General features: G+C 40.3%; 2 non-coding genes across 2 annotated transcripts; both read left to right on the top strand.

The window, feature by feature from the left end:
* Nucleotides 1-11,806: 11,806 nt before the first annotated feature.
* LOC137753134 (U5 spliceosomal RNA) lies at nt 11,807-11,920 on the top strand. Its single transcript, XR_011071394.1, has one exon. It is a non-coding gene; the product is annotated as a U5 spliceosomal RNA (small nuclear RNA).
* Nucleotides 11,921-17,922: 6,002 nt separating this feature from the next.
* LOC137753089 (U5 spliceosomal RNA) lies at nt 17,923-18,038 on the top strand. The gene has a single exon (XR_011071382.1). It is a non-coding gene; the product is annotated as a U5 spliceosomal RNA (small nuclear RNA).
* The last annotated feature ends 6,256 nt before the right edge of the window (nt 18,039-24,294 follow it).

Below are 24,294 nucleotides of genomic sequence, written 5' to 3' on the forward strand. Positions count from 1 at the left end.
TCAGCCTCCAGAATTCTCTGCATTGCTAAAGTCTCTCGCCTCTCACAAGACATGCCAAGATCCTCCTTTGGGGCCCTGCATGAAAGGGAGCCTGAGGAGACAAGTAATGGGGGAGGGCAGAGGGGAGATTGACCCAACTCTGCAGGAGGGAAGGGACAAGACTCCCATGCCCTCTGCCCATTAGAGAAAACCGCACCTTTTGGCCTCATGGTCACATGGAAATCTAAGCACAGGTCATCACTAATTCCTACACCAAGAAGCCCCTCAACACCCTACCCACACCTCCACACTCCAGCATCCTCTGAGGGAGGAACTTCTCCACCTTCTGCATCCAGGCCGAGCAGGACCCTGAGCTCAGAGCAGAGGTCCTTGCTGTCGGATTGTATGTATGACTTTGGGAGCAAGAGCAAGACCAGACCCCAGCCACCACAGGGCTTCCCAGGCTGGGGAATGAGTGTTGGCTGCTCCCAGGAGTCTGCATCAAACCTCCGGTTGCTGTGGGGCCTGTACTGCTCCAGAAGCACCAAAAACTGTCTGAGAGCCTTATGGCCTCAGAAAAGGCCCTTAGTGCCCCCAAAGTCCTGGGAGCCTCATGGGACCCAGGAGTTCTAACATGGCTGCTGAAGCTCAGGCCCAGAAAGGCAGAGCCTGCAGCAGGGGGGCAGGTGACCTGGGAACCATCCCTCCTTCCACCTCTTCTTCACTGTGGGCCCTTAGGCAGGGCTGATGCCAAAAGCTCAGCTTCTCTGTACACAAGGGCTGAATTGAATCTCGGAGACGGAGTTTTGGGTGAAGTAGAAAAGAATAGCTTTATTGGTTTCCCAGGCAAAGGGGGACACAACGGGCTAATGCCTTCAAAACCGTGCATCCCCCCACTTGGAGAAGATAGTGAGAAGTTTTATAGTAATTGTTCAAAGAGGGCGTGATCAGCTTGTGGACATTCTTCTGATGGGTTGGTGGTGAGGTAAGTAGGAGTGATCTCGGAGAGGCAGCAGTGAGTGGTGGCGTGAAGCAAGATGTTAATTCCCTGCCCAGGAATTGAACCTGGGTAGCCGGGATAAAAACCAGGAATCCTAGCCACCACACCCCCTGGCTTTTGCCCCCAGTGAAAAATGCATTTCTCACGGAGGCAAAAACTGTAAAAACAGGTACAATGTTTATTATTAGAGACATAGCACAATAACAAGTGGGAGAGCACACAGAGAAACAGTTTGTTTAGTTAAGATAGAAGCAAGGCAGAAGGGGGGAAAGTGGCAGGGGTGGTGTGCTGAATTGGGAGATTGGGACTGACATATGTACACTGATATGTATAAAATAGATAACTAATAAGAACCTGCTGTATAAAAATAAATAAAATAAAATTCAAAAAAAAAAAAAAAGAAGCAAGGCAGAGATGCACACCCAGAGAGTAAGGGTGTGGGCATCCTCCCTAATGAGGAGTGCAGTAAAGAGGCAGTTAAGTCATTTATATAGGGCAGTTCTTCCAGGTCTTTGATTACCTTTGGCCAATTATCTGGTTTCTGTTTCCACACCTGACCTGCCCTAGGACCCTCCCCAACATGCGTGCGCAACTTTCTTCCAATATGGATTACAGCCCAGAGGCCTATGGGATGGCCTTAGTATCACATATTATGGGGTGGTGCCCCCTCCTTTTTGACCCCAAGGAGCCTTTCTGCGCATGTGCAATGTCTCCCTGGCCCCAAGGATGGGAAATGTATGACCTCTTGATCTTTTAACAGGGTTTAGCCCCTCTCTGTCCCTGCCATAAAAGTGTCCAATGTCTGGTTATTTACCCTATTCCTGTTGCTGGTTTTTGTATTGAGGTGCAGATCTCAAAATATAGACAGGAGTCCGGTCATAAATATGTAGTCCTGGAGCCCGTTTGTCTCTTGCTTCAGGAAATGTAAACGGGGCCGGTAATGAATGTCCGGCTTGCAGCTCATCTTCTTCTCACCGCAGGAGGTGTGAATAGGAGGCCAGTTATAAATGCCTAGCCTGGAGCCCATCTATCTCCTGCCTCAGAAGTCAGCATCATCAACCCTCAGGTCCAACTGGTCTGGGGTCTGCATGCTTGTGGGCAGCATACCATCCTTAATCGTTAACTTTTCCCACCTGGAGGGGTTTCAGTATCTGCAAAATAGCTCAAAGATATTGTTTTGTGTATCCGTTGATGGGGAAACAGGACCTTGCCCCCAAGGCTGCTCTTGAATGTTTGTTTCTCCCTGGTCTTGCAACCCCTCCCTTCCCTAATTAACAACTGCTTGAATCTGCCCACTGGAACTCAAGGAAGGTCATGGAGGCTGAATGAAGGCTGTTTCCTGTAATCAAAGAAATGGGGACACAGAAAGGCTTTGTGCCCAGGAGCCCCTCAAGGCCCTGCTCAGTATCAGGGCCACCTCATTGGCCTCAAGGATTGTTTGTTGAATGAATACATGAAATTTGTTTTCACTGAGTATGTTTTCTCATACATGAAATGAGAATCGTGGTGATAATACCCATGTTCTAGGGGGTGTGGAAAGGTCTCTGAGGATACCACTCTCAGGGTCTGGGAGCTCTTGAGAGCAAGCTGGGTTATCTAGTTCCATGTCACTGTGGTTCTTTTTTTTTATTTTTTAAAAGCAACTTTATTGAGATATAATCCACAGCCCAAACAATTTAAAGTGTAAAACTTAATAGTTTTTAGTATATTCACAGATATGTGCAACCATCACTGCAGTGAATTTAAAAACACTTTCATCACATCAAAAAGAAACCCTACATACTTAGGCTATCACCACCCTATACTCCCATCTACCCCAGCCCTAAGCAACCATTAATCTGGTTTCTGTCTCTTTAGATTTGCCTATTCTGGACACTTCATATAAATGGAATCATATAACATGTGGTGTTTTGCGACTTGTTCTTTCACTTAGTATAATGTTTTTGTTTTCAAGGTGCATCCATGTTTTAGCATGTATCAGTACTTCATTCCTTTTTAGGGCTGAATAGTATTCCATTATGTAGCTATACCACCTTTTGTTTATCCATTCATAAGTGAATGGTCATTTTGATCACTTCTACCTTTTGGCTCTTATGAATAAGAAATGAGGTATTATTCTCCTGCTGCTTTCAAGATTCACTCCTTGTCTTTGGCTTTAGGCATTTTTACTATGCTGTGTCTGTTTGTGGAACTTGCTGAATGTATTTTATTTGGAGTTCATTGGATTCCTGGATGTGAAAGTGATTGTTTTGCTATAATCTGGGACGTTTTCAGCTATTATTTCTTCAAATATTTTTTCTGTTCCTTTCTCTCTTCTCTCCTTCCGGTACTACCATTTCACATATGTTGATGTGTTTAATGGTGTCCGACATTTCTCTGAGGCTCTGTTAATTTTTCTTCATTGTTTTCCTCTCTGTTCTTTGGATTACATAATCTCTATCAATCTATCTTCAAATTTGCTGGTTCTGGGACTTCCCTGGTGGCACAGTGGTTAAGAATCCACCTACCAATGCAGGGGAGACGGGTTCAAGCCCTGGTCCAGGAAGATCTCACATGCCACGGAGCAACTAAGCCCGTGTGCCACAACTACTGAGCCTGCGCTCTAGAGCCCGTGAGCCACAACTACTGAGCCCGCGTGCCACAGCTACTGAAGCCCGCGTGCCTAGAGCCCGTGCTCCTCAACAAGAGAAGCCACTGCAATGAGAAGCCCACACAACCACAATGAAGAGTAGCCCCTGCTCGCCACAAGTAGAGAAAGCCCACATGCAGCAACGAAGACCCAACACAGCCAAACATAAATAAGTAAAATAAATTTATTTTTTAAAAAGATTCACTGGTTCTTTCTTCTGTCAATTTACATCTACTGCTGAGCACTCTAGTGAATTTATTTATTTATTTATTTATTTATTATTTTTGGCTGTGTTAGGTCTTTGTTGCTGCGTGCGGGCTTTCTCTGGCTACGGCGAGCAGGGGCTACTCTTCGTTGCGGTCCACGGGCTTCTCACTATGGTGGCTTCTCTTGTTGCGGAGCATGGGCTCTAGGCACGTGGACTTCAATAGTTGCAGTACACAGGCTCAGTAGTTGTGGCGTGTGGGCTCAGTAGTTGTGTACAGGAGTTGTGGCTCGTAGGCTCTAGAGTGCAGGCTCAGTAGTCGTGGCACACGGGCTTAGTTGCTCCACGGCATGTGGGATCTTCCTGGACCAGGGCTCGAACCCGTGTCCCCTGCATTGGCAGGCAGATTCTTAACCACTGCGCCACCAGGGAAGTCCCCTCTAGTGAATTTTTCATTTCAATTATTGTACTTTTTAACTCCAGCATTTCCATTTGTTTCTTTTTAAATAATTTGTATCTTATTTCTATCAATAAGATATTCTCTACTTGATATAACATTGCCCTGATTCCTTCCTTTACTTCTTTAATCACTTCCTTTAATTCCTTGAACATATTTATAACGGCTACTTTGAAGGCTTTGCCTGTTAAACCAACATCTGGTTGCTTTCACAGGCAGTTTTTGTTGACTTTTTTTTCCCAGTGTATGGGTCACATTTTCCTCTATCTTTGCATGTCTCACAATTTTTTGCTGCAATCTCAAGTCCAGGTTGTCACCTGTGCTTCTGACCAACTGGCTGTAAATAAGAGGTTCCCATGTCCCCCTCCTTGGATTTGATTAATTTTCTGCAGTGGCTCACAGAATTCAGAATAAAAGTTAACTTACTATCTAAAAAGATAGAATGCAGGAATAGCCAGATGAAAGAGATGACAGGGCAAGTATGTGGGAAGGGGCACAGAACTTCCATGCTCCTTCTGGGCACACCATTCTCCCTGCATCACCACATATTCACCAACCCCAAAGCTCTCTCAACCCCATCCTTTTTGGATTTTTATGGAGGCGTTATTACTTAGGCATGGTTGATTAAATCATTGGCCACTGGTGATTTATTCAACCTCCATCCCCTCTCCCCTCTCTGGAGGTGATTAATGTCATCATATCAACAGTGATAAGTCATGTTGATGTATGTACCTTTGAAATGAAATGATGAAAATGGCAATATACCTATGTGGTCTTCCTCTCAAAAACACATTACCCCAGTCTAATCGTGAGAAAAACATCAGACAAATCCCAACAGAGGAGGATTCTGTAAAATATCAGTATGCCTCAAAACTGTCAAAGTCATCAAAACAAGGAAAGTCTAAGAAACTCACAGCCCAGAGGAACCTAAGGAGACAACTAAATACAGTGTAGTATCCTGGGTAGGATCCTTCAACAGAAAAAGGACACTAGATAAAAACCAAGGAAATCTGAATAAACTACGGACTATTGATTCATTAATTATAACAAATGTACCATATTAACAATAACATGTTAATGACTGGGGTAACTGGGTGTGGGGTATACAGAAACTCCACATTATCTTCATAATTTTACTTTAAAATTTTAAAATAAGTTCAAGACTTTTCTTAAAAAATTAAGTCTTCTTAAAAATCCATTATTGTTGAGTTTAGTATATAAATGCAGAGATAATTTATGGTGGAAAATCTATGAATGTAATTTCCCACATTCATATATTAAAAGGGAAAACTTATGATTATCTCAATATCCACCTACACTGCAAGAAGAAAAAAAAATGCAATATACTAGGAAGAGAATGCTATTAGTTTAATCAAAACAATTTCTACCAGATACATTTTGAGGCCCAGTACACAATGAAGATGCAGAACCTTTGCTCAAAAATTATTAAGAATTTCATGAAGGGAGAGGGCAGACACCAGAAGCAAGAAGAACTACAATTTTGCAGCCTGTGGAAGGAGAACCACATTCACAGAAAGATAGACAAAATGAAAAGGCAGACGACTTTGTACCAGATGAAGGAACAAGATAAAACCCCAGAAAAAAAACTAAATGAAGTGGAGATAGGCAACCTTCCAGAAAAAGAATTCAGAATAATGATAGTGAAGATGATCCAGGACCTCGGGGAAAAAATGGAGGTAAAGATCGAGAAAATGCAAGAAATGTTTAACAAAGACCTAGAAGAATTAAAGAACAAACACATAGAAGAATTAAAGAACAAACAAACAGAGATGAACAATACAATAACTGAAATGAAACATACACTAGAAGGAATCAATAGCAGAATAACTGAGGCAGAAGAACGGATAAGTGACCTGGAAAACAGTATGGTGGAATTCACTGCTGTGGAACAGAATAAAGAAAAAAGAATGAAAAGAAATGAAGACAGCCTAAGAGACCTCTGGGAGAACATTAAACGCAACAACATTCACATTATAGGGGTCCCAGAAGGAGAAGAGAGAGAGAAAGGACAGGAGAAAATATTTGAAGAGATTATAGTCAAAAACTTCCATAATATGGGAAAGGAAATAAGTCACCCAAGTCCAGGAAGCACAGAGAGTCCCAGGCAGGATAAACCCAAGGAGAAACATGCTGAGACACATAGTAATCAAACTGACAAAAATTAAAGACAAAGAAAAATTATTGAAAGCAACAAGGGAAAAACGACAAATAACATACAAGGGAACTCCCATAAGGTTAACAGCTGATTTCTCAGCAGAAACTCTGCAAGCCAGAAGAGAGTGGCATGACATATTTAAAGTGATGAAAGGGAAGAGCCTAAAACCAAGACTACTCTACCTGGCAACGATCTCATTCAGATTCGATGGAGAAATCAAAAACTTTACAGACAAGCAAAAGCTAAGAGAATTCAGCACCACCAGACCAGCTCTACAACAAATGCTAAAGGAACTTCTCTAAGTGGGAAACACAAGAGAAGAAAAGGACCTACAAAAACAAACCCATAGCAATTAAGACAATGGTAATAGGAACATACACATCAATAATCACCTTAAACATGAATGGATTAAATGCTCCAACCAAAAGACACAGGCTCGCTGAATGGATACAAAAACAAGACCCATATATATGCTGTCTACAAGAGACCCACTTCAGACCTAGGGACACATACAGACTGAAAGTGAGGGGATGGAAAAAGATATTCCATGCAAACGGAAATCAAAAGAAAGCTGGAGTAGCAATTCTCATATCAGACAAAATAGACTTTAAAATAAAGACTATTACAAGAGACAAAGAAGAACATTACATAATGATCAAGTGTTCAACCCAAAAAGATTATATAACAATTATAAATATATATGCACCCAACATAGGAACACCACAATACATAAGGCAAATGCTAACAGCTATAAAAGAGGAAATCGACAGTAGCACAATAATAGTGGGGGACTTTAACACCTCACTTACACCAATGGACAGATCATCCAAACAGAAAATTAATGAGGAAACACAAGCTTTAAATGACACAATAGACCAGATAGATTTCATTGATATTTATAGGACATTCCATCCAAAAACAGCAGATTACACTTTCTTATCAAGTGCACACGGAACGTTCTCCAGGATAGATCACATCTTGGGTCACAAATCAAGCCTCAGTAAATTTAAGAAAATTGAAATCATATCAAGCATCTTTTCTGACCACAACGCTATGAGATTAGATATCAATTACAGGGAAAAAACGTAAAAAACACAAACACATGGAAGCTAAACAATACGCTACTAAATAACCAAAAGATCACTGAAGAGATCAAAGAGGAAATCAAAAAATACCTAGAAACAAATTACAACAAAAACATGATGATCCAAAACCTATGGGATGCAGCAAAAGCAGTTCTAAGGGGGAAGTTTATAGCTATACAAGCCTACCTCAAGAAATAAGAAAAACCTCAAATAAACAATCTAACCTTACACCTAAAGGAACTAGAGAAAGAAACACAAACAAAACCCAAAGTTAGCAGAAGGAAAGAAATCATAAAGATCAAAGCAGAAATACATGAAATAGAAACAAAGAAAACAATAGCAAAGATCAATAAAACTAAAAGTTGGTTCTTTGAGAAGATAAACAAAATTGATAAACCATTAGCCAGACTCATCAGGAAAAAGAGGGAGAGGACTCAAATCAATAAAATTAGAAATGAAAAAGGAGAAGTTACAACAGACACCACAGAAATACAAAGCATCCTAAGAGACTACTACAGGCCACTACTACATAGTACTACTACATAGTAGTAGTGGCCTACTACTACTACATAGTAGACTACTACTATGCCAATAAAATGGACAACTTGGAAGAAATGGACAAATTCTTAGAAAGGTATAACCTCCCAAGACTGAACCAGGAAGAAACAGAAAATATGAACAGACCAATCACAAGTAATGAAATTGAAACTGTGATTAAAAATCTTCCAACAAACAAAAGTCCAGGACCAGATGGCTTCACAGGTGAATTCTATCAAACATTTAGAGAAGAGCTAACACCCATCCTTCTCAAACTCTTCCAAAAAATTGCAGAGGAAGGAACACTCCCAAACTCATTCTATGAGGCCACCATCACCCTGATACCAAAACCAGACAAAGATACACAAAAAAAGAAAATTACACACCTATATCACTGATGAACATAGATGCAAAAATCCTCAAGAAAATACTAGCAAACAGAATCCAACAACATATTAAAAGGATCATACACCATGATCAAGTGGGATTTATCCCAGGGATGCAAGGATTCTTCAATATATGCAAATCAATCAATGTGATACACCATACTAACAAATTGAAGAATAAAAACCATATGATCATCTCAATAGATGCAGAAAAAGCTTTTGACAAAATTCAACACCCATTTCTGATAAAAACTCTCCAGAAAGTAGGCATAGAGGGAAACTACCTCAACATAATAAAGACCATATATGACAAACCCACAGCAAACATCATTCTCAATGGTGAAAAACTGAAGGCATTTCCTCTAAGATGAGGAACAAGACAAGGATGTCCACTCTCACCACTATTATTCAACATAGTTTTGGAAGTCCTAGCCATGGCAGTCAGAGAAGAAAAAGAAATAAAAGGAATCCAAATTGGAAAAGAAGAAGTAAAACTGTCAGTGTTTGCAGATGGCATGATACTATACTTAGAGAATCCTAAAGATGCCACCAGAAAACTACTAGAGCTCATCAATGAATTTGGTAAAGTTGCAGGATACAAAATTAATGCACAGAAATCTCTTGCATTCCTATACACTAATGATGAAAAATGTGAAAGAGAAATTAAGGAAACACTCCCATTTACCATTGCAACAAAAAGAATAAAATATGTAGGAATAAACCTACCTAGGGAGACTAAAGACCTGTATGCAGAAAACTATAAGACACTGATGAAAGAAATTAAAGATGATACCAACAGATGGAGAGATATACCATGTTCTTGGATTGGAAGAATCAATATTGTGAAAATGACTATACTACCCAAAGCAATCTACAGATTCAATGCAATCCCTATCAAATTACCAATGGCATTTTTTACAGAACTAGAACAAAAAATCTTAAAATTTGTATGGAGACACAAAAGACCCCAAATAGCAAAAGCAGTCTTGAGGGAAAAAAACGGAGCTGGAGGAATCAGACTCCCTGACTTCAGACTATACTACAAAGCTACAGTCATCAAGACAATATGGCACTGGCACAAAAACAGAAATATAGATCAATGGAACAAGATAGAAAGCCCAGAGATAAACCCACGCACCTATGGTCAACTAGTCTATGACAAAGGAGGCAAGGATATACAATGGAGAAAAGACAGTCTCCTCAATAAGTGGTGTTGGGAAAACTAGACAGCTACATGTAAAAGAATGAAATTAGAACACTCCCTAACACCATACACAAAAATAAACTCAAAATGGATTAGAGACCTAAATGTAAGACTGGACACTATAAAACTCTTAGAGGAAAATATAGGAAGAACACTCTTTGACATAAATCACAGCAAGATCTTTTTTGATCCACCTCCTAGAGTAATGGAAATAAAAACAAAAATAAACAAATGGGACCTAATGAAACTTCAAAGCTTTTGCACAGCAAAGGAAACCATAAAGAAAAGGAAAAGACAACCCTCAGAATGGGAGAAAATATTTGCAAACGAATCAACGGACAAAGGATTGATCTCCAAAATATATAAACAGCTCATGTAGCTCAGTATTAAAAAAACAAACAACTCAATCCAAAAATGGGCAGAAGACCTAAATAGACATTTCTCCAAAGAAGACATACAGATGGCCAAGAAACACATGAAAAGCTGCTCAACATCACTAATTATTAGAGAAATGCAAATCAAAACTACAATGAGGTATCACCTCACACCAGTTAGAATGGGTATCATCAGAAAATCTACAAATGACAAATGCTGGAGAGGGTGTGGAGAAAAGGGAACCCTCTTGCACTGTTGGTGGGAATGTAAATCGATACAGCCACTATGGAGAACAGTATGGAGGTTCCTTAAAAAACTAAAAATAGAACTCCCATACAACCCAGAAATCCCACTACCAGGTATATACCCAGACAAAACCATAATTCAAAAAGACACATGCACCCCAATGTTCATTGCAGCACTATTTACAATAGCCAGGTCATGGAAGCAACCTAAATGCCCATCGACAGACAACTGTGTAAAGAAGATGTGGCACATATATACAATGGAATATTACTCAGCCATAAAAAGAAACAAAATTGAGTTATTTGTAGTGAGGTGGATGGACCTAGAGTCTGTCATACAGAGTGAAGTAAGTCAGAAAGAAAAAAACAAATACCGTATTGTCACACATATATGGAATCTAAAAAAAAAAAAAAAAAAGGTTCTGAAGAACCTAGGGGCAGGACAGGAATAAAGACGCAGACACAGAGAATGGACTTGAGGACACAGGGAGGGAAGGGTAAGCTGGGACTAAGTGAGAGAGTGTCATGGAATTAAATATACTACCAAATGTAAAATAGCTAGCTAGTGGGAAGCAGCCACATAGCACAGGGAGATCAGCCCCGTGTTTTGTGACCACCTAGAAGGGTGGGATAGGGAGGGTGGGAGGGAGATGCAAGAGGGAAGAGATATGGGGATATATGTATATGTATAGCTGATTCACTTTGTTATAAAGCAGAAACTAACACACCATTGTAAAGCAACTATACTCCAATAAAGATGTTAAAAAATTTAAAAGAAAAAAAAAGAGTGAAGTAATTCTAACCAAAAAAATCTTTATGGTAAAATTATAAAACTGTATGAAATGACATAAAAGTAGACCTCAATGATGGGGAAGAGTCATAATGTTCATGAATATGATATACAATGTTATATGATATATAAATAAAATTTTTAAAGTAATAAAATGAATACTTGATGCCTCCCCCCCAGTTTAAAAAAAAAGATATTGCCAACACCTTTGAAACCTCGTGGTCCTTTCCACAATCTTACCCCTCACTCCACACTGCAGGTAACCACTATCCTGGATTTCATATTAACCATTACTTTGCTATTCTCATGGCCCTCCCCCGCCCCAACTATCAGAAAATTATTTTATTTAAAAGATATCATAGTCCCAGTGTACAAATAGATAAAATCATAACGTCTCTAGTAGACAAGGACGGAGTTAAGATCCCAGGCAGCCAAGCCACCGCTTTGCCCCTTAAAGGTGGCCCCAGAGCAATGGTTGAATACAGTACTAAGATATTTCCGGAGTGTAAAGGGAGATTATTCAGGTTCATTTGCATACCCATAATACACTGCAAATAGTTTAATTGTTTTCAAGTTAATAAAAATTTCTTTCTTACTCAATTTTTCTAAGTATGAAAATATTATTTTCAGAATTCCTTGAATAAATTTATTCCAGCAGTAACTCTGGGGATAAACAGCCACCATCAGTGAACTAGGAGTTGTAGTTACTGGAAAAATGAGTTACGCAGGCTGCTAGGTATACTCTCGTTTCTCTTCATATCGCATAAATCTTTCGCCTTTTACTAAAGATTTCCGTGGAGGGAAACAATTGAGTCTTACAATAATTTTTTGAGGCCTTGTTTTGGCAAGGCTGCCTAACTGTGGTAAGAATGAAAGAACTATTATGTTTTCATCTCCAGTAGTAAAATGACTTACAAATATTTGTTTGGCTATTTATGTGGGTGTATGAAAGTTAAAGAAATTTTTTATAAATCTGTGTCCGATCAGGTGTAGTTTTAGGTGTTTCTGGGTTTTTTTGTTTTTTAATTTCTGGTGGGGGTCACAGAGTTACATGTCTTGCAGATGCTGTGCAAATAAAAGCTTTATTGGGGCTTTCCTGGTGGTCCAGTGGATAAGACTCTGTGGTTCCCCGTACAGGATACCCAGTTTCAATCCAGCTGGATCCTGCATGCACACATGCCAGAACTAAAAAGCCTTAAATAAACCCACATTCTGCAACCAAGACCCAGTGCAGCCTAAATAAACACTGAAATAAAAGAAAAAATAATCATTTAAAAAAAAAAGAAGCTTGGTCAAAGAGAAACAGGTAAAATTGATGTTAATAACACAATTTACTTAATCAAACAGGTTTTTCCAAAACGTTGTATGTTCACATTATGTGTGGATAATATAAATAATCATGGAGGGGGACTTCTATGGTGGTCCAGTGGTAAAAAATCCGTCTTCCAGTGCAGGAGCCTGCAGGCTGCAACTTAGACGCCATGCAACCAAAATAAACAAATAAAATAAAAGAATTCCAAATCTTTTCTTTCAACAGAGTTCAAGGAGGACTTAGTTCAGCTGTCACCTGATAATTCATTATACGGTAGTATAACCAAGCAGGACAGTATGGGGTCTTCCCAGGTCAGAACCCCCACACACACACACAGTGTCCTCTGCCTACCTCCTGTTTGTAGAAAAAGTTTAGCCTCCTAGGTCTTCTGCAAGTTCCAAATAATAAACTTAAGCAGAAAAGTGAGAAAATGCAGAAACAAAGGAAAACAGTCAAGCAAGACAAAAAAATAATTGTTCAGCTATTAAACGAAGTCAAGGACTTTTTAGTTCCCCCTCAAGGTCTACAGATAATATTCTGAGCTATATTTTTTGAGCTGTTTTGCTGAGACTGAAATCCCCATCAGGAGAAAGACGTTAACTGTATGCTGACCACAAGCACATAGGCCCCAGATGCGTTGGAACTGCCTGAAGATTGATGATGTTGATTTCCTATTACTTCACCACCAACCAATCAGAAGAATGTCCACAACTGATTACTCACACCACAACTCTCTCCTGCACCCTGTCTTTAGAAACATTTTCCTGAAAACCATTGGGCCTTAACTATCTGGATTCCTTGCTTGGCACCCTGCAATGAAGGCTGCACTTTCCTTCACCAGAACTCAGTGTCAGGGGAATGGCTTTACTGGACACATGGGCAAGCAGACCCAAGCTCTGTTTGGTCACAGTAGTGACACTGTTGAAACTCCTTCCATCTACTGATTTATGGGGAAAAGCTTTCTCAGGTTACAGCTATAAAAATGGGGGGGGGGGGGAGAAAGCCTTGGAACTGAACTCTGTCTTCTCTAGCAATAAGTATTGGGTTGGCCAAAAAGTTCATTCGGGTTTTTCCGTAAGATATTAAAACCGGAACTAACTCTTTGGCCAACCCAATACTACGCATCCATCTAATTAAGAAATGCTGTTCCAACAAAATGACACTTTTTTTTTTAATTTTTTTTTTTGTTGTTGTTCTCTGCCAATGTAAGAGGTGGAAAGTATCTCTTGGAAACTTTATTTTATTTATTTTTATTTATTTATTTAAATATTTATTCATTTTGGCTGCTCTGGGTCTTAGTTGCAGCATGTTGGAACTTCATTGCAGCGTGCGGGATCTTTAGTTGTGGCATGCATGTGGGATCTAGTTCTCCGACAAGGGATTGAACCTGGGCCCCCTGCACTGGGAGTGCAGAGTCTTACCCACTGGACCACCAGGGAAGTCCCGACACTTTTATGTTTAATAATTATCAAAAGTTTTAATATATTTATGTTGTATTGATCAAGCATGTACTAATAACTATAATAAGTCAATCCAGAAGAAAAACATTAGTGCATAAAATTTTAAGTTCAGGGACTTCCCTGATGGTCCAGTGGGTAAGAATCCACACTCCCGAAGCAGGGGGCCCGGGTTCGATCACTGGGTGGGGGACTGGATCCCGCATGCACGCCACAATTAAGAGTCTGCATGCCACAACTAAGAGTCCACATGCCGCAACGAAGATCTCATGTGCCGCAAATAAGACCCAGAGCAGCCTAAATAATAAATAAATATTTTTTAAAACTTTTAAGTTTAAAGGATGTGAAAAAAGTTTTAAAATTCAATTAATGTACTTATTTTGTCATAGAAGAATATGATTGGGTGATCAATAAAATACTTTCAGGTATAAAAATATAATTGTATTAAATTCTTGGGGAAATGGAAGCGGGAAAAAAAGTTCAAGAATCAAAAGGAATTATGCAAAATCTTAAAAAAAAAAATTACAGGTACTTCACTGGTGGTGCAGTGGTTAAGAATCCGCCTGCCAATGCAGGGGACACAGGTTCAAACCCTGGTCTGGGAAGATCCCACATGCCGCGGAGCAACTAAGCCTGTGTGCCACAACTACTGAGCTTGCGCTCTAGAGCCCACGAGCCACAACTACTGAAGCCCACGTGCTTAGCGCCTGTGCTCCGAAACAAGAGAAGCCACCGCAATGAGAAGCCCACGCACCACAACGAAGAGTAGCCCCCGCTCGCTGTAACTAGAGAAAGCCCTCGCGCAGCAATGAAGACCCAACGCAGCCAATAAATAAATAAATAAATTTATTTTAAAAAAATTACAGACGGTAGGTATCAAATTTCTTGGATATTTACCTTCCACTGGTTACAATTTAAAGTGATGTAACAGGGGCAGAACAGGAATAAAGACGCAGATGTAGAGAATGGACTTGAGGACACAGGGAGGGGGGAAGGTTAAGCTGGGATGAAGTGAGAGAGTGGCATGGACATGTATACACTGCCAAATGTAAAACAGACAGCTAGTGGGAAGCAGCCATATAGCGCAGGGAGATCAGCTTGGTGCTTTGTGTCCACCTAGAGGGGTGGGAAAGGGTGGGTGGGAGAGAGACGCAAGAGGGAGGAGATATGGGGATATATGTATATGTATAGCTGATTCACTTTGTTATACAGCAGAAACTAACACAACATTGTAAAGCAATTATGCTCCAATAAAGATGTAAAAAAAAAAAAATTAAGTGATGTAACAATTTAGAGTATCAATATTTACAATGCACAATATTCATCTTTTGCATCTATTTAAACATATGTTGTAAGTTATCTTACGAAAACTGTACATATGATCTTTAAAATGTGCAAGAGAAACATAGTTTCAAAATTCTTTCACTGAGGTCTGAGAGCAAAACGTTGGAATCCCTGACCTTAAGAGGTGGGCCTTGTGGCAGGAATTGAACACTAAAAGGGAAGCAGCACCTCCTTGTGGCAAACAGACGTTGCAGCAGAAATGAGCAAAGGACAAGAGCTGAGACCTAGAGGTTCAGTTCACCTTCCACAGGAGCGCGCTTCTCCACTGCAGAATCTGAAAGGGTTAGGTGTCGTTCCAACTCTCAGACCTGCCACTTGTAGCTGTGGCCTCTGGCATCCAGCCACAACAAATGGGAACCAGAGAACAATCCACAAGAACAGGCAAGGCTAGGGACTTCCCTGGTGGTGCAGTGGTTAAGAATCTGCCTGCCAATGCAGGGGACACGGGTTCGAGCCCTGGTCCGCAAAGATCCCACATGCCGCAGAGCAACTAAGCCCGTGCACCACAACTGCTGAGCCTGTGCTCTAGAGCCCGCGAGCCACAACTACTGAGCCCGCGAGCCACAACTACTGAGCCCACGTGCCACGACTACTGAAGCCCGTGTGCCCAGAGCCCGTGCTCCGCAACGAGAAGCCACCGCAATGAGAAGCCCATGCACCACAACAAAGAGTAGCCCCAACTCGTCGCAACTAGAGAAAGCCAGCGCGCAGCAATGAAGACCCAATGCAGCCAAGAATAAATAAAAATTTAATTAATAAATAAATAAAAGTAATGAGTCCTATTAATTGAATACCCACTGTGAAAAGTAGCCCTTTCCTTGACTTAAAAAAAAAGTTAACCTTCCTTGTGGTCGTCTAACCAGTGAAAGCTGCCCAGGACCTTCTAGAATGAAGGAGACCAAAGGTCCCCTACAATCTCGGAGCAGGGAAACACTCTTCAGAGAGTTGCTCCTTTCCTGTCCCCTCAGTGCCTTAGCCCCAGGCCAAACCCTGTGAGGTAAATAGCTATCATCGTAGGGCTGGAACTCTGCATCTCCATGGGTCTTTAACTCCCCATTACTCTGTGAAATACAGCAAGAATGCAAAAGAGTATCAAAACAAACGTAGGTGTGAATGAATCTCACAAACATTATGCTAAGTGAAAGAAGCCAGTCACAAAAAGCCACAGGTTTTGTGCTTCCATTTATATGAAATGTCCAGAGTAGGTGCAGACAGAAAGTAGGTTAGTGTTTGGTAGAGGCTGGGGGATGGGGGAGATGGGGAATAACTGCTAATGGGTACAGTTTCTTTTTGGGTTGATAAAGATGTTCTAAAACTACACTGTGGGGACTTCCTGGCTGGTCCAGTGGTTAAGACTGCGCTTCCACTGCAGGAGGGGCAGGTTCTATCCCTGTTGGGGAACTAAGATCCCACATGCCCCGCGGGGAAGGCCAAAAAAACCTAAACAAACAAACAAACAAAAACCCATTAGATTGTGATGATCGCACAAGTCTGTGAATATGCTAAAAACCATTGAATTGTACACGTTAAATTGGTGAACTTTATGGTAAGTGGATTATATCCCCCAAAAAGCTGTTTTTAAAATGTATTAGACAAATTTAAGTCAAATATATGTCAAATGTGATCGACTTGTTAGCAAAAGAACCAGCAAAAAGAAATGCAAACAAACGTGACAGCTCAGAGAAGGTGTCAAAGTTGGGAAATGGAACATTGACACAAGCTGCCAGAAAAAAAAAAAAGGAGCTTTAGTTTCCTTTCCCAAGATGGTTCAGTTACTACAATAGTTAAGGAGTCTGTGTAGGCCGGGCGACCCAGCATCTGAGCACCGCTGAGGAGAGTACAGCTCATTTTCAAAACACAGGATGAGACTCGAGGTCTGAAAGTGAAATACAAGATTTCATCGCCACAAGTAGCATCAGATGAGGAAGCAGGAAACCCGAAACCGAGCGGAGGGCGCAATCTCCTTTTTTTTTTTTTTTTTTTTTTTCTTTATGCCGTCCAGCTTAAGGGATCTTAGTTCCCCCACCAGGGATGGAACCCGGGCCCAGGCAGTGAAAGCGCGGAGTCCTAACCACTGGACCGCCAGGGAATTCCGCAAGCTGCAATTTTAAAGAAGACACTGCTACGAATTTTTCACAAGCGGCATAATATTCTAGAGTGTACATCCCGGACGTGCACTATGCAAAACAGACAAAACACCTGTGCGCCCACCACTCATTTTAAGAAAAAGGAAATTGTCAAATTTTAAAACTCCCTAATGCCCTCACTCCACCAAAGGAAGAAACCACGGTCCTGAATTTTGTGCCGATTACTTACTTGCTATTTTTTTCTTTTCCAATTTAACAGCAAAGTCTTTAACAGAAATCAAACTCAGACGTACAAATGTACAAAATCTAAAACGTGGGTCTCTGATCTGTCCGGCGTGTGGATGCCAGCCTGCCAATCCTCCGCTTCGCCCCCTAGTGGTGACGCAGGGGCACTGTGTGAATACTAAGATCTTTCTCGAATGGAAAGGACGCGGGCTTGCCTTATTTGCATACCCACAGTGCACTGCACATAGTACAAGTTTTAAATGGCAAAATTTTGAATTATCTTCTACTTATATTTTCTAAGATTAGACCCTTTATTTACTGACTAGTCTAGAAATTTTTGTTCAGGCACTGGATCTTGGTGTTAACTAGCCACTATCAGTGTTCTAGGAGTTTCTCTTACCCCAGGTGTGAGTTACAAAAACATTTGTCATACTCTGGTTTCTCTTCAGATCGTATAAATCTTTCGCCTTTTACTAAAGATTTCCGTGGAGAGGAACAACTCTGAGTTTTAAACCAATTTTTTGAGGCCTTGTTTCGGCAAGGCTACTAAAGCTTGTTAAAGTCAGATTTATGCGGGGAGAGGAAAGGAAAAGAGAACAGTTTGTTTAAGGTTTTTCGGTGTTCCTTTTTTTTTTTGTTTTCCCGTTTTGTGTGCGGTTTTTTCCGTGTCAATAACGTTTCACCACGATACTACTATCAAACAACCAATGTAGTTTCGGTTGCAGCTTAATAAGTAGAGTTTTACATCGTTTTTATGTGTTTTATATTTGCTGCGACTGTGAGTGCTCCGGCATGAGTTTAAACTAAAATGGTGCTTCAGTGGATTTTGTATTACCGCTGAAAGAAGATCACAGCAATTAAGCGGGTACGGGTAGTGTGTTTCTTTTTTTTTTTTTTTTGTTAAACGGTGTGAAGTAGTCGTAGACGAAGTTTTCGTTTTTTTAGACGTGGAATAAAGTAAAAGAACAACGGAATAGGTTTTGGTTAGTCCAGAACATCTAGTTACTGTTGAACATGTAATCAAACTGGAAAATTGGGAAACTGTTTCATTTTTCTTTGTTTTACGAAGTCTCTGAAATGTGATGCGTGTGCTATGCTCAGTCCATTTCAATTAAGACCAGTCACCTTTTTAAGGGCGCAAGAGGTATTTGTGGCCGATGATAATATTGTACAGCTCAGCTCTGTGGAATTATAATGTATTAACAACACACAGTCTATAAATTTCGGTTCTCCTTTATGGGTTTAGAGTTGGTTAGTTTGTTTTGCTTCTTCCACGTTTTGGTTATTAGAAGAATGTTACATCTGAGAGTTCACTGGTGGTCTAGTGAAATCTGCCTTGCAATGCAAGGGAAACAGGTTTGATCGCTGGTCACGGACATACAATCCCATATGCCGTCTGCAACAACGAAAGATCCCGCACTCTTCAACGAAGATTCTGCGTGTCATGATGGAGGCTCCACGCAGTCAAAAATAAGTTCAAAAAAGTGAATCTTTAAAAGAGTAAAGAGCGCTTTAAAAATAATAATAATGTTATTCCCGGTGAGTCCCTCGAGTGTGGAACGGAGTTGCAGGTTCTTAGGGGAGGCACGTGTAATAATTTTTCCCCACAGTGAGTGTACCCATTTACACTTCCACCAAATGGCCTGTGTATATTCTCATTGCCTCTCAGCCTTACTGGCCCTTGGTATATGCTCAGACTTTAAGTTTTGTCCATCTGGTAATCATGAAATTGTTTTATAGTGGTGTTCTTTTTTTATTAATTTATATATTTTTGGCTGCGTTGGGTCTGCGTTTCTGAGCGCGGGCTTCGTGTAGTCGCAGCTAGTGAGGCCTACTTTTCGCTGCGGTGTGCGAGCTTGTCCTTGCGGTGGCTTCTCTTGTTGTGGAGCACGGGCTCTAGGTGGGTGGGCTTCAGTAGTTTATGCCACGTGGGCTCAGTAGTTGTGGCTTGCGGGCTCTAGAGCACAGGCTCAGTAGTTGTGGTGCACGGGCTTAGTTGCTCCATGGCATGTGGGATCTTCCCGGACCAGGGCTCGAACCCGTGTCCCCTGCAGTAGCAGGAGGATTCTTAACCACTTTGCCACCAGGGAAGCCCCCTGTCCATTTTTCTTATAGTGTCTCCTGGTGAGCTGGTCTAAATTTTAATGTCAGATCTCTTTAAAAAAATTTTATTGTGATTTGTGCTTTTTTGGTGTGTTTTATTTAATAAATAATTCATTATCTCAAGTTATTAAAGCAATTCTATATTTTTTAAAGTTATGTCTTTCATATTTAAGTCCTTGATTCACCAGGAGCTGAATTTTTGTATAGAGTGTGAAGTGTGGATCATTTTTATTTCCCCCCCCAAAAATGATGACAATCGCCCAGCACTATTGATTTGTTTTTTTAAAGGTTATTTTCATATCAGAGTAATGGTTTTTATTTTTTTAAATATTTAGTTGGCTGCTTTAGGTCTTAGTTGCGGCACGCGGGCTCTCTAGCTGTGCGGGCTCTCGAGTTGTGGTGCACGAGCTCCAGAGCACATGGGCCGAGTAGTTGCGGCGCCTGGGCTTAGTGGTCCCACGGCACCAGCACCATTTTTTTTTTTTTTTTTTTGGTGTTGTCACTGAATGTTTATTGAATAAATCACTAGTACCATGCACCAGCACTATTTATTGATTGACGTCTTTTTCCCCACTGATCTGCAGTGACAACTCTGACATACATCAGCTTTCCTCACATGCATGGGAATGTTTCTACACTATTTTCTTTTTTCACATCACTCTATTGAGGTATGATTGACATACAAAAAGCTGAATATATTTAATGTGTACAACTTGATGAGTTTGGAGTTAAGTACAGACCCATGAAACTGTTACCACAATCAATGCCATAAACATTCTGGGCTCTCTATTCTATTCCATGGGTCTAAATTATCTATCCCTGAGCTAACATCACATATCCTAATTCCTGTGGGTTTATAGCGATACTTGAAACTGGTAGGCTTAATCCCCCTCTTTGGTTTTCTTTCCAGCACTAACTTGGCTATCCTTTGTCCTTCCAAAAATGTTTAGAATTGCCTTGTTGATTTCCATGAAAATCCCTATTGGATCTGAATTTAATCCATAAATTACTGAGGGAGAATTGAGTTTTCATCTTACTCATGGACATGATTTGTCTCTCCATATGTTTAGGTCTTCTTTATTATTTTTCAATTGTTACATTTTTCTACTAAAGATGTATCTTTTGTTAATTTTTAAAATTGCATTTCCTAATTGTGCATTCCCATTTTATAGAAATGCAATTGACTCTTCTATAGGATCTTACATCAGGCAACCTCACTTGACTCTCTCATTAACTCTAAAAATTGTGTGTAGATTATTTTGAATTTTCTACCTACACAGTTTTTTTTTAACTTTTTTTTTTTTTTTTTTTGGCCACACCATGCAGCATGCGAAATCTTAGTTCCCCCACCAGGGATCGAACCCGGGCCCTTGGCAGTGAGAGCTCAGAGTTCTGATTCACTGTAATTCACTGGATTGTCAGGGAATTCCCTCTACACATTTTTTTTAAACATCTTTACTGGAGTATAACTGCTTTACAGTATTGTGTTTCTGCTGTATAACAAAGTGAATCAGCTATAGGCATACGTATATCCCCATATCCCCTCCCTCTTGCGTCTCCCTTCCACCCTCCTTATCCCACCCCACTAGGTGGTCGCAAAGCACCAAGCTGATCTCCCTGTGCCATGCAGCTGCTTCCCACTAGCTATCTATTTTACATTTGGTAGTGTATATATGTCAATGCTACTCTCTCACTTCGTCCCAGCTTACCCTTCCCCCTCCCCTTGTCCTCAAGTCCATTCTCTACGTCTGTGTCTTTATTCATGTCCTGCCCCTAGGTTCTTCAGAACCATTTTTTTTAGATTCCATATATACGTGTTAGCATACGGTATTTGTTTTTCTCTTTCTGACTTACTTCACTCTGTATGACAGACTCTAGGTCCATCCACCTCACTACAAATAAATTTCATTTCTTTTTCTGGCTGAGTAATATTCCATTGTATATATGTGCCACATCTTCTTTATCCATTCATCTGTCGATGGACATTTAGGTTGCTTCCATGTCCTGGCTATTGTAAATAGAGCTGCAATGAATATTGTGGTACATGACTCTTTTTGAATTATGGTTTTCTCAGGGTATATGCCCAGTAGGAGGATTGCTGGGTCATATGGTAGTTCTATTTTCAGTTTTTTAAGGAACTTCCATACTGTTCTCCATAGTGGCTGTATCAATTTACATTCCCAACAGTGCAAGAGGGTTCCCTTTTCTCCACACCCTCTCCAGCATTTATTGTTTCTAGATTTTTTTGATGATGGCCATTCTGACAGGTGTGAGGTGATACCTCATGGTAGTTTTGATTTGCATTTCTCTAATGATTAGTTGAGCATCTTTTCATGTGTTTGTTGGCAATCTGTATATATTCTTTGGAGAAATGTCTATTTAGGTCTTCTGCCCATTTTTGGATTGGGTTGTTTGTTTTTTTGATATTGAGCTGCATGAGCTGCTTGTATATTTTGGAGATTAAACCTTTGTCAGTTGCTTCGTTTGCAAATATGTTCTCTCATTCTGAGGGTTGTCTTTTCATCTTGTTTATGGTTTCCTTTGCTGTGCAAAAGCTTTGAAGTTTCATTAGGTCCCATTTGTTTATTTTTGTTTTTATTTCCATTTCTCTAGGAGGTGGGTCAAAAAGGATCTTGCTGTGATTTATGTCATAGAGTGCTCTGCCTATGTTTTCCTCTAAGAGTTTTATAGTGTCTGGCCTTACATTTAGGTCTTTAATCCATTTTGAGTTTATTTTTGTGTATGGTGTTAGGAAGTGTTCTTTTTTGTTTTTTTTAAACGGGATTTATTTATTTATTAAATCTTATTTATTTATTTATTTTTGGGTGCATTGGGTCTTCGTTTCAGTGCGCAGGCTTTCTCTAGTTGCAGAGAACGGGGGCTACTCTTCATTGCAGTGCGTGGGCTTCTCATTGCGGTGGCTTCTCTTGTTGTGGAGCATGGGCTCTAGGTGCACGGACTTCAGTAGTTGCAGCACGCAGGTTCAGTAGTTGTGGCTCGCGGGCTCTAGGGCACAGACTCAGTAGTTGTGGTGCACAGGCTTAGTTGCTCCACGGCATGTGGGATCTTCCTGGACCAGAGCTCGAACCTGTGTCCCCTGCATTGGCAGGCAGATTCCTAACCACTGTGCAACCAGGGAATTCCTGGAAGTGTTCTAATTTCATTCTTTTACATGTAGCTGTCCAGTTTTCCCAGCACCACTTATTGAAGAGGCTGTCCTCACTGTATACTCTTGCCTCCTTTATCAAAGATAAGGTGACCATATGTGCATGGGTTTATCTCTGGACTTTCTATCCTGTTCCATTGATCTATATTTCTGTTTTTGTGCCACTACCATACTGTCTTGATTACTGTAGTTTTAGTATAGTCTGAAGTCCGGGAGCCTGATTCCTCCAGCTCCGTTTTTCTTTCTCCAGATTGTTTTGGCTATTTGGGGTCTTTTGTGTTTCCATACAAATTGTGCAATTTTTTGTTCTAGTTCTGTGAAAAATGCCATTGGTAGTTTGATAGGGATTGCATTGAATCTGTAGAGTGCTTTGGGTAGTACAGTCATTTTCACATTGTTGATTCTTCCAATTCAAGAACATAGTATATCTCTCCATCTGTTTGTATCATCTTTAATTTCTTTCATCAGTGTCTTATAGTTTTCTTCATACAGGTCTTTTGTCTCCTTAGGTAGGTTTATTCCTAGGTATTTTATTCTTTTTGTTGCAATGGTAAATGGGAGTGTTTCCTGAATTTCTCTTTCAGATTTTTCATCATTAGTGTATAGGAATGCAAGAGATTTCTGTGCATTAATTTTGTAACCTGCTACTCTACCAAATTCATTGATTAGATCTAGTAGTTTTCTGGTAGTATCTTAGGATTCTCTATGAATAGTATCGTGTCATCTGCAAAAAGTGACAGTTTTACTTCTTCTTTTCCAATTTGGATTCCTTTTATTTCTTTTTCTTCTCTGATTGCCGTGGCTAGGACTTCCAAAACTATGTTGAGTAATAGTGGTGAGAGTGGACATCCTTGTCTTGTTCCTGATCTTAGAGGAAATGCTTTCAGTTTTTCACCATTGAGAATATGTTGGCTGTGGGTTTGTCACATATGGCCTTTCATATGTTGAAGTATGTTCTCTCTATGCCTACTTTCTGGAGAGTTTTTATCATAAATGGTGTTGAATTTTGTTGAAAGCTTCTTCTGCATCTATTGAGATGATCATATGGTTTTTATCCTTCAATTTGTTAACATGGTGTATCACATTGATTGACTTGTGTATATTGAAGAATCCTTGCATCCCTGGGATAAACCCCACTTGATCATGGTGTATGATCCTTTTAATGTGTTGTTGGATTCTGTTTGCTAGTATTTTGTTGAGGATTTTTGCATCTATATTCATCAGTGATATTGGTCTGTAATTTTCTTTGTTTGTAGTGTCTTTGTCTGGTTTTGGTATCAGGGTGATGGTGGCCTCATAGAATGAGTTTGGGAGTGTTCCTTCCTCTGCAATTTTTTGGAAGAGTTTGAGAAGGATGGGTGTTAGCACTTCTCTAAATGTTTGATAGAATTCACCTGTGAGGCCATCTGGTCCTGGACTTTTGTTTGTTGGAAGATTTTTAATCACAGTTTCAATTTTCATTACTTGTGATTGGTCTGTTCATATTTTCTATTTCTTCCTGGTTCAGTCTTGGAAGGTTATACCTTTCTAAG

Source organism: Eschrichtius robustus, chromosome 1 (assembly GCF_028021215.1).
Source record: "Eschrichtius robustus isolate mEscRob2 chromosome 1, mEscRob2.pri, whole genome shotgun sequence".
Classification (NCBI taxonomy): domain Eukaryota; kingdom Metazoa; phylum Chordata; class Mammalia; order Artiodactyla; family Eschrichtiidae; genus Eschrichtius; species Eschrichtius robustus.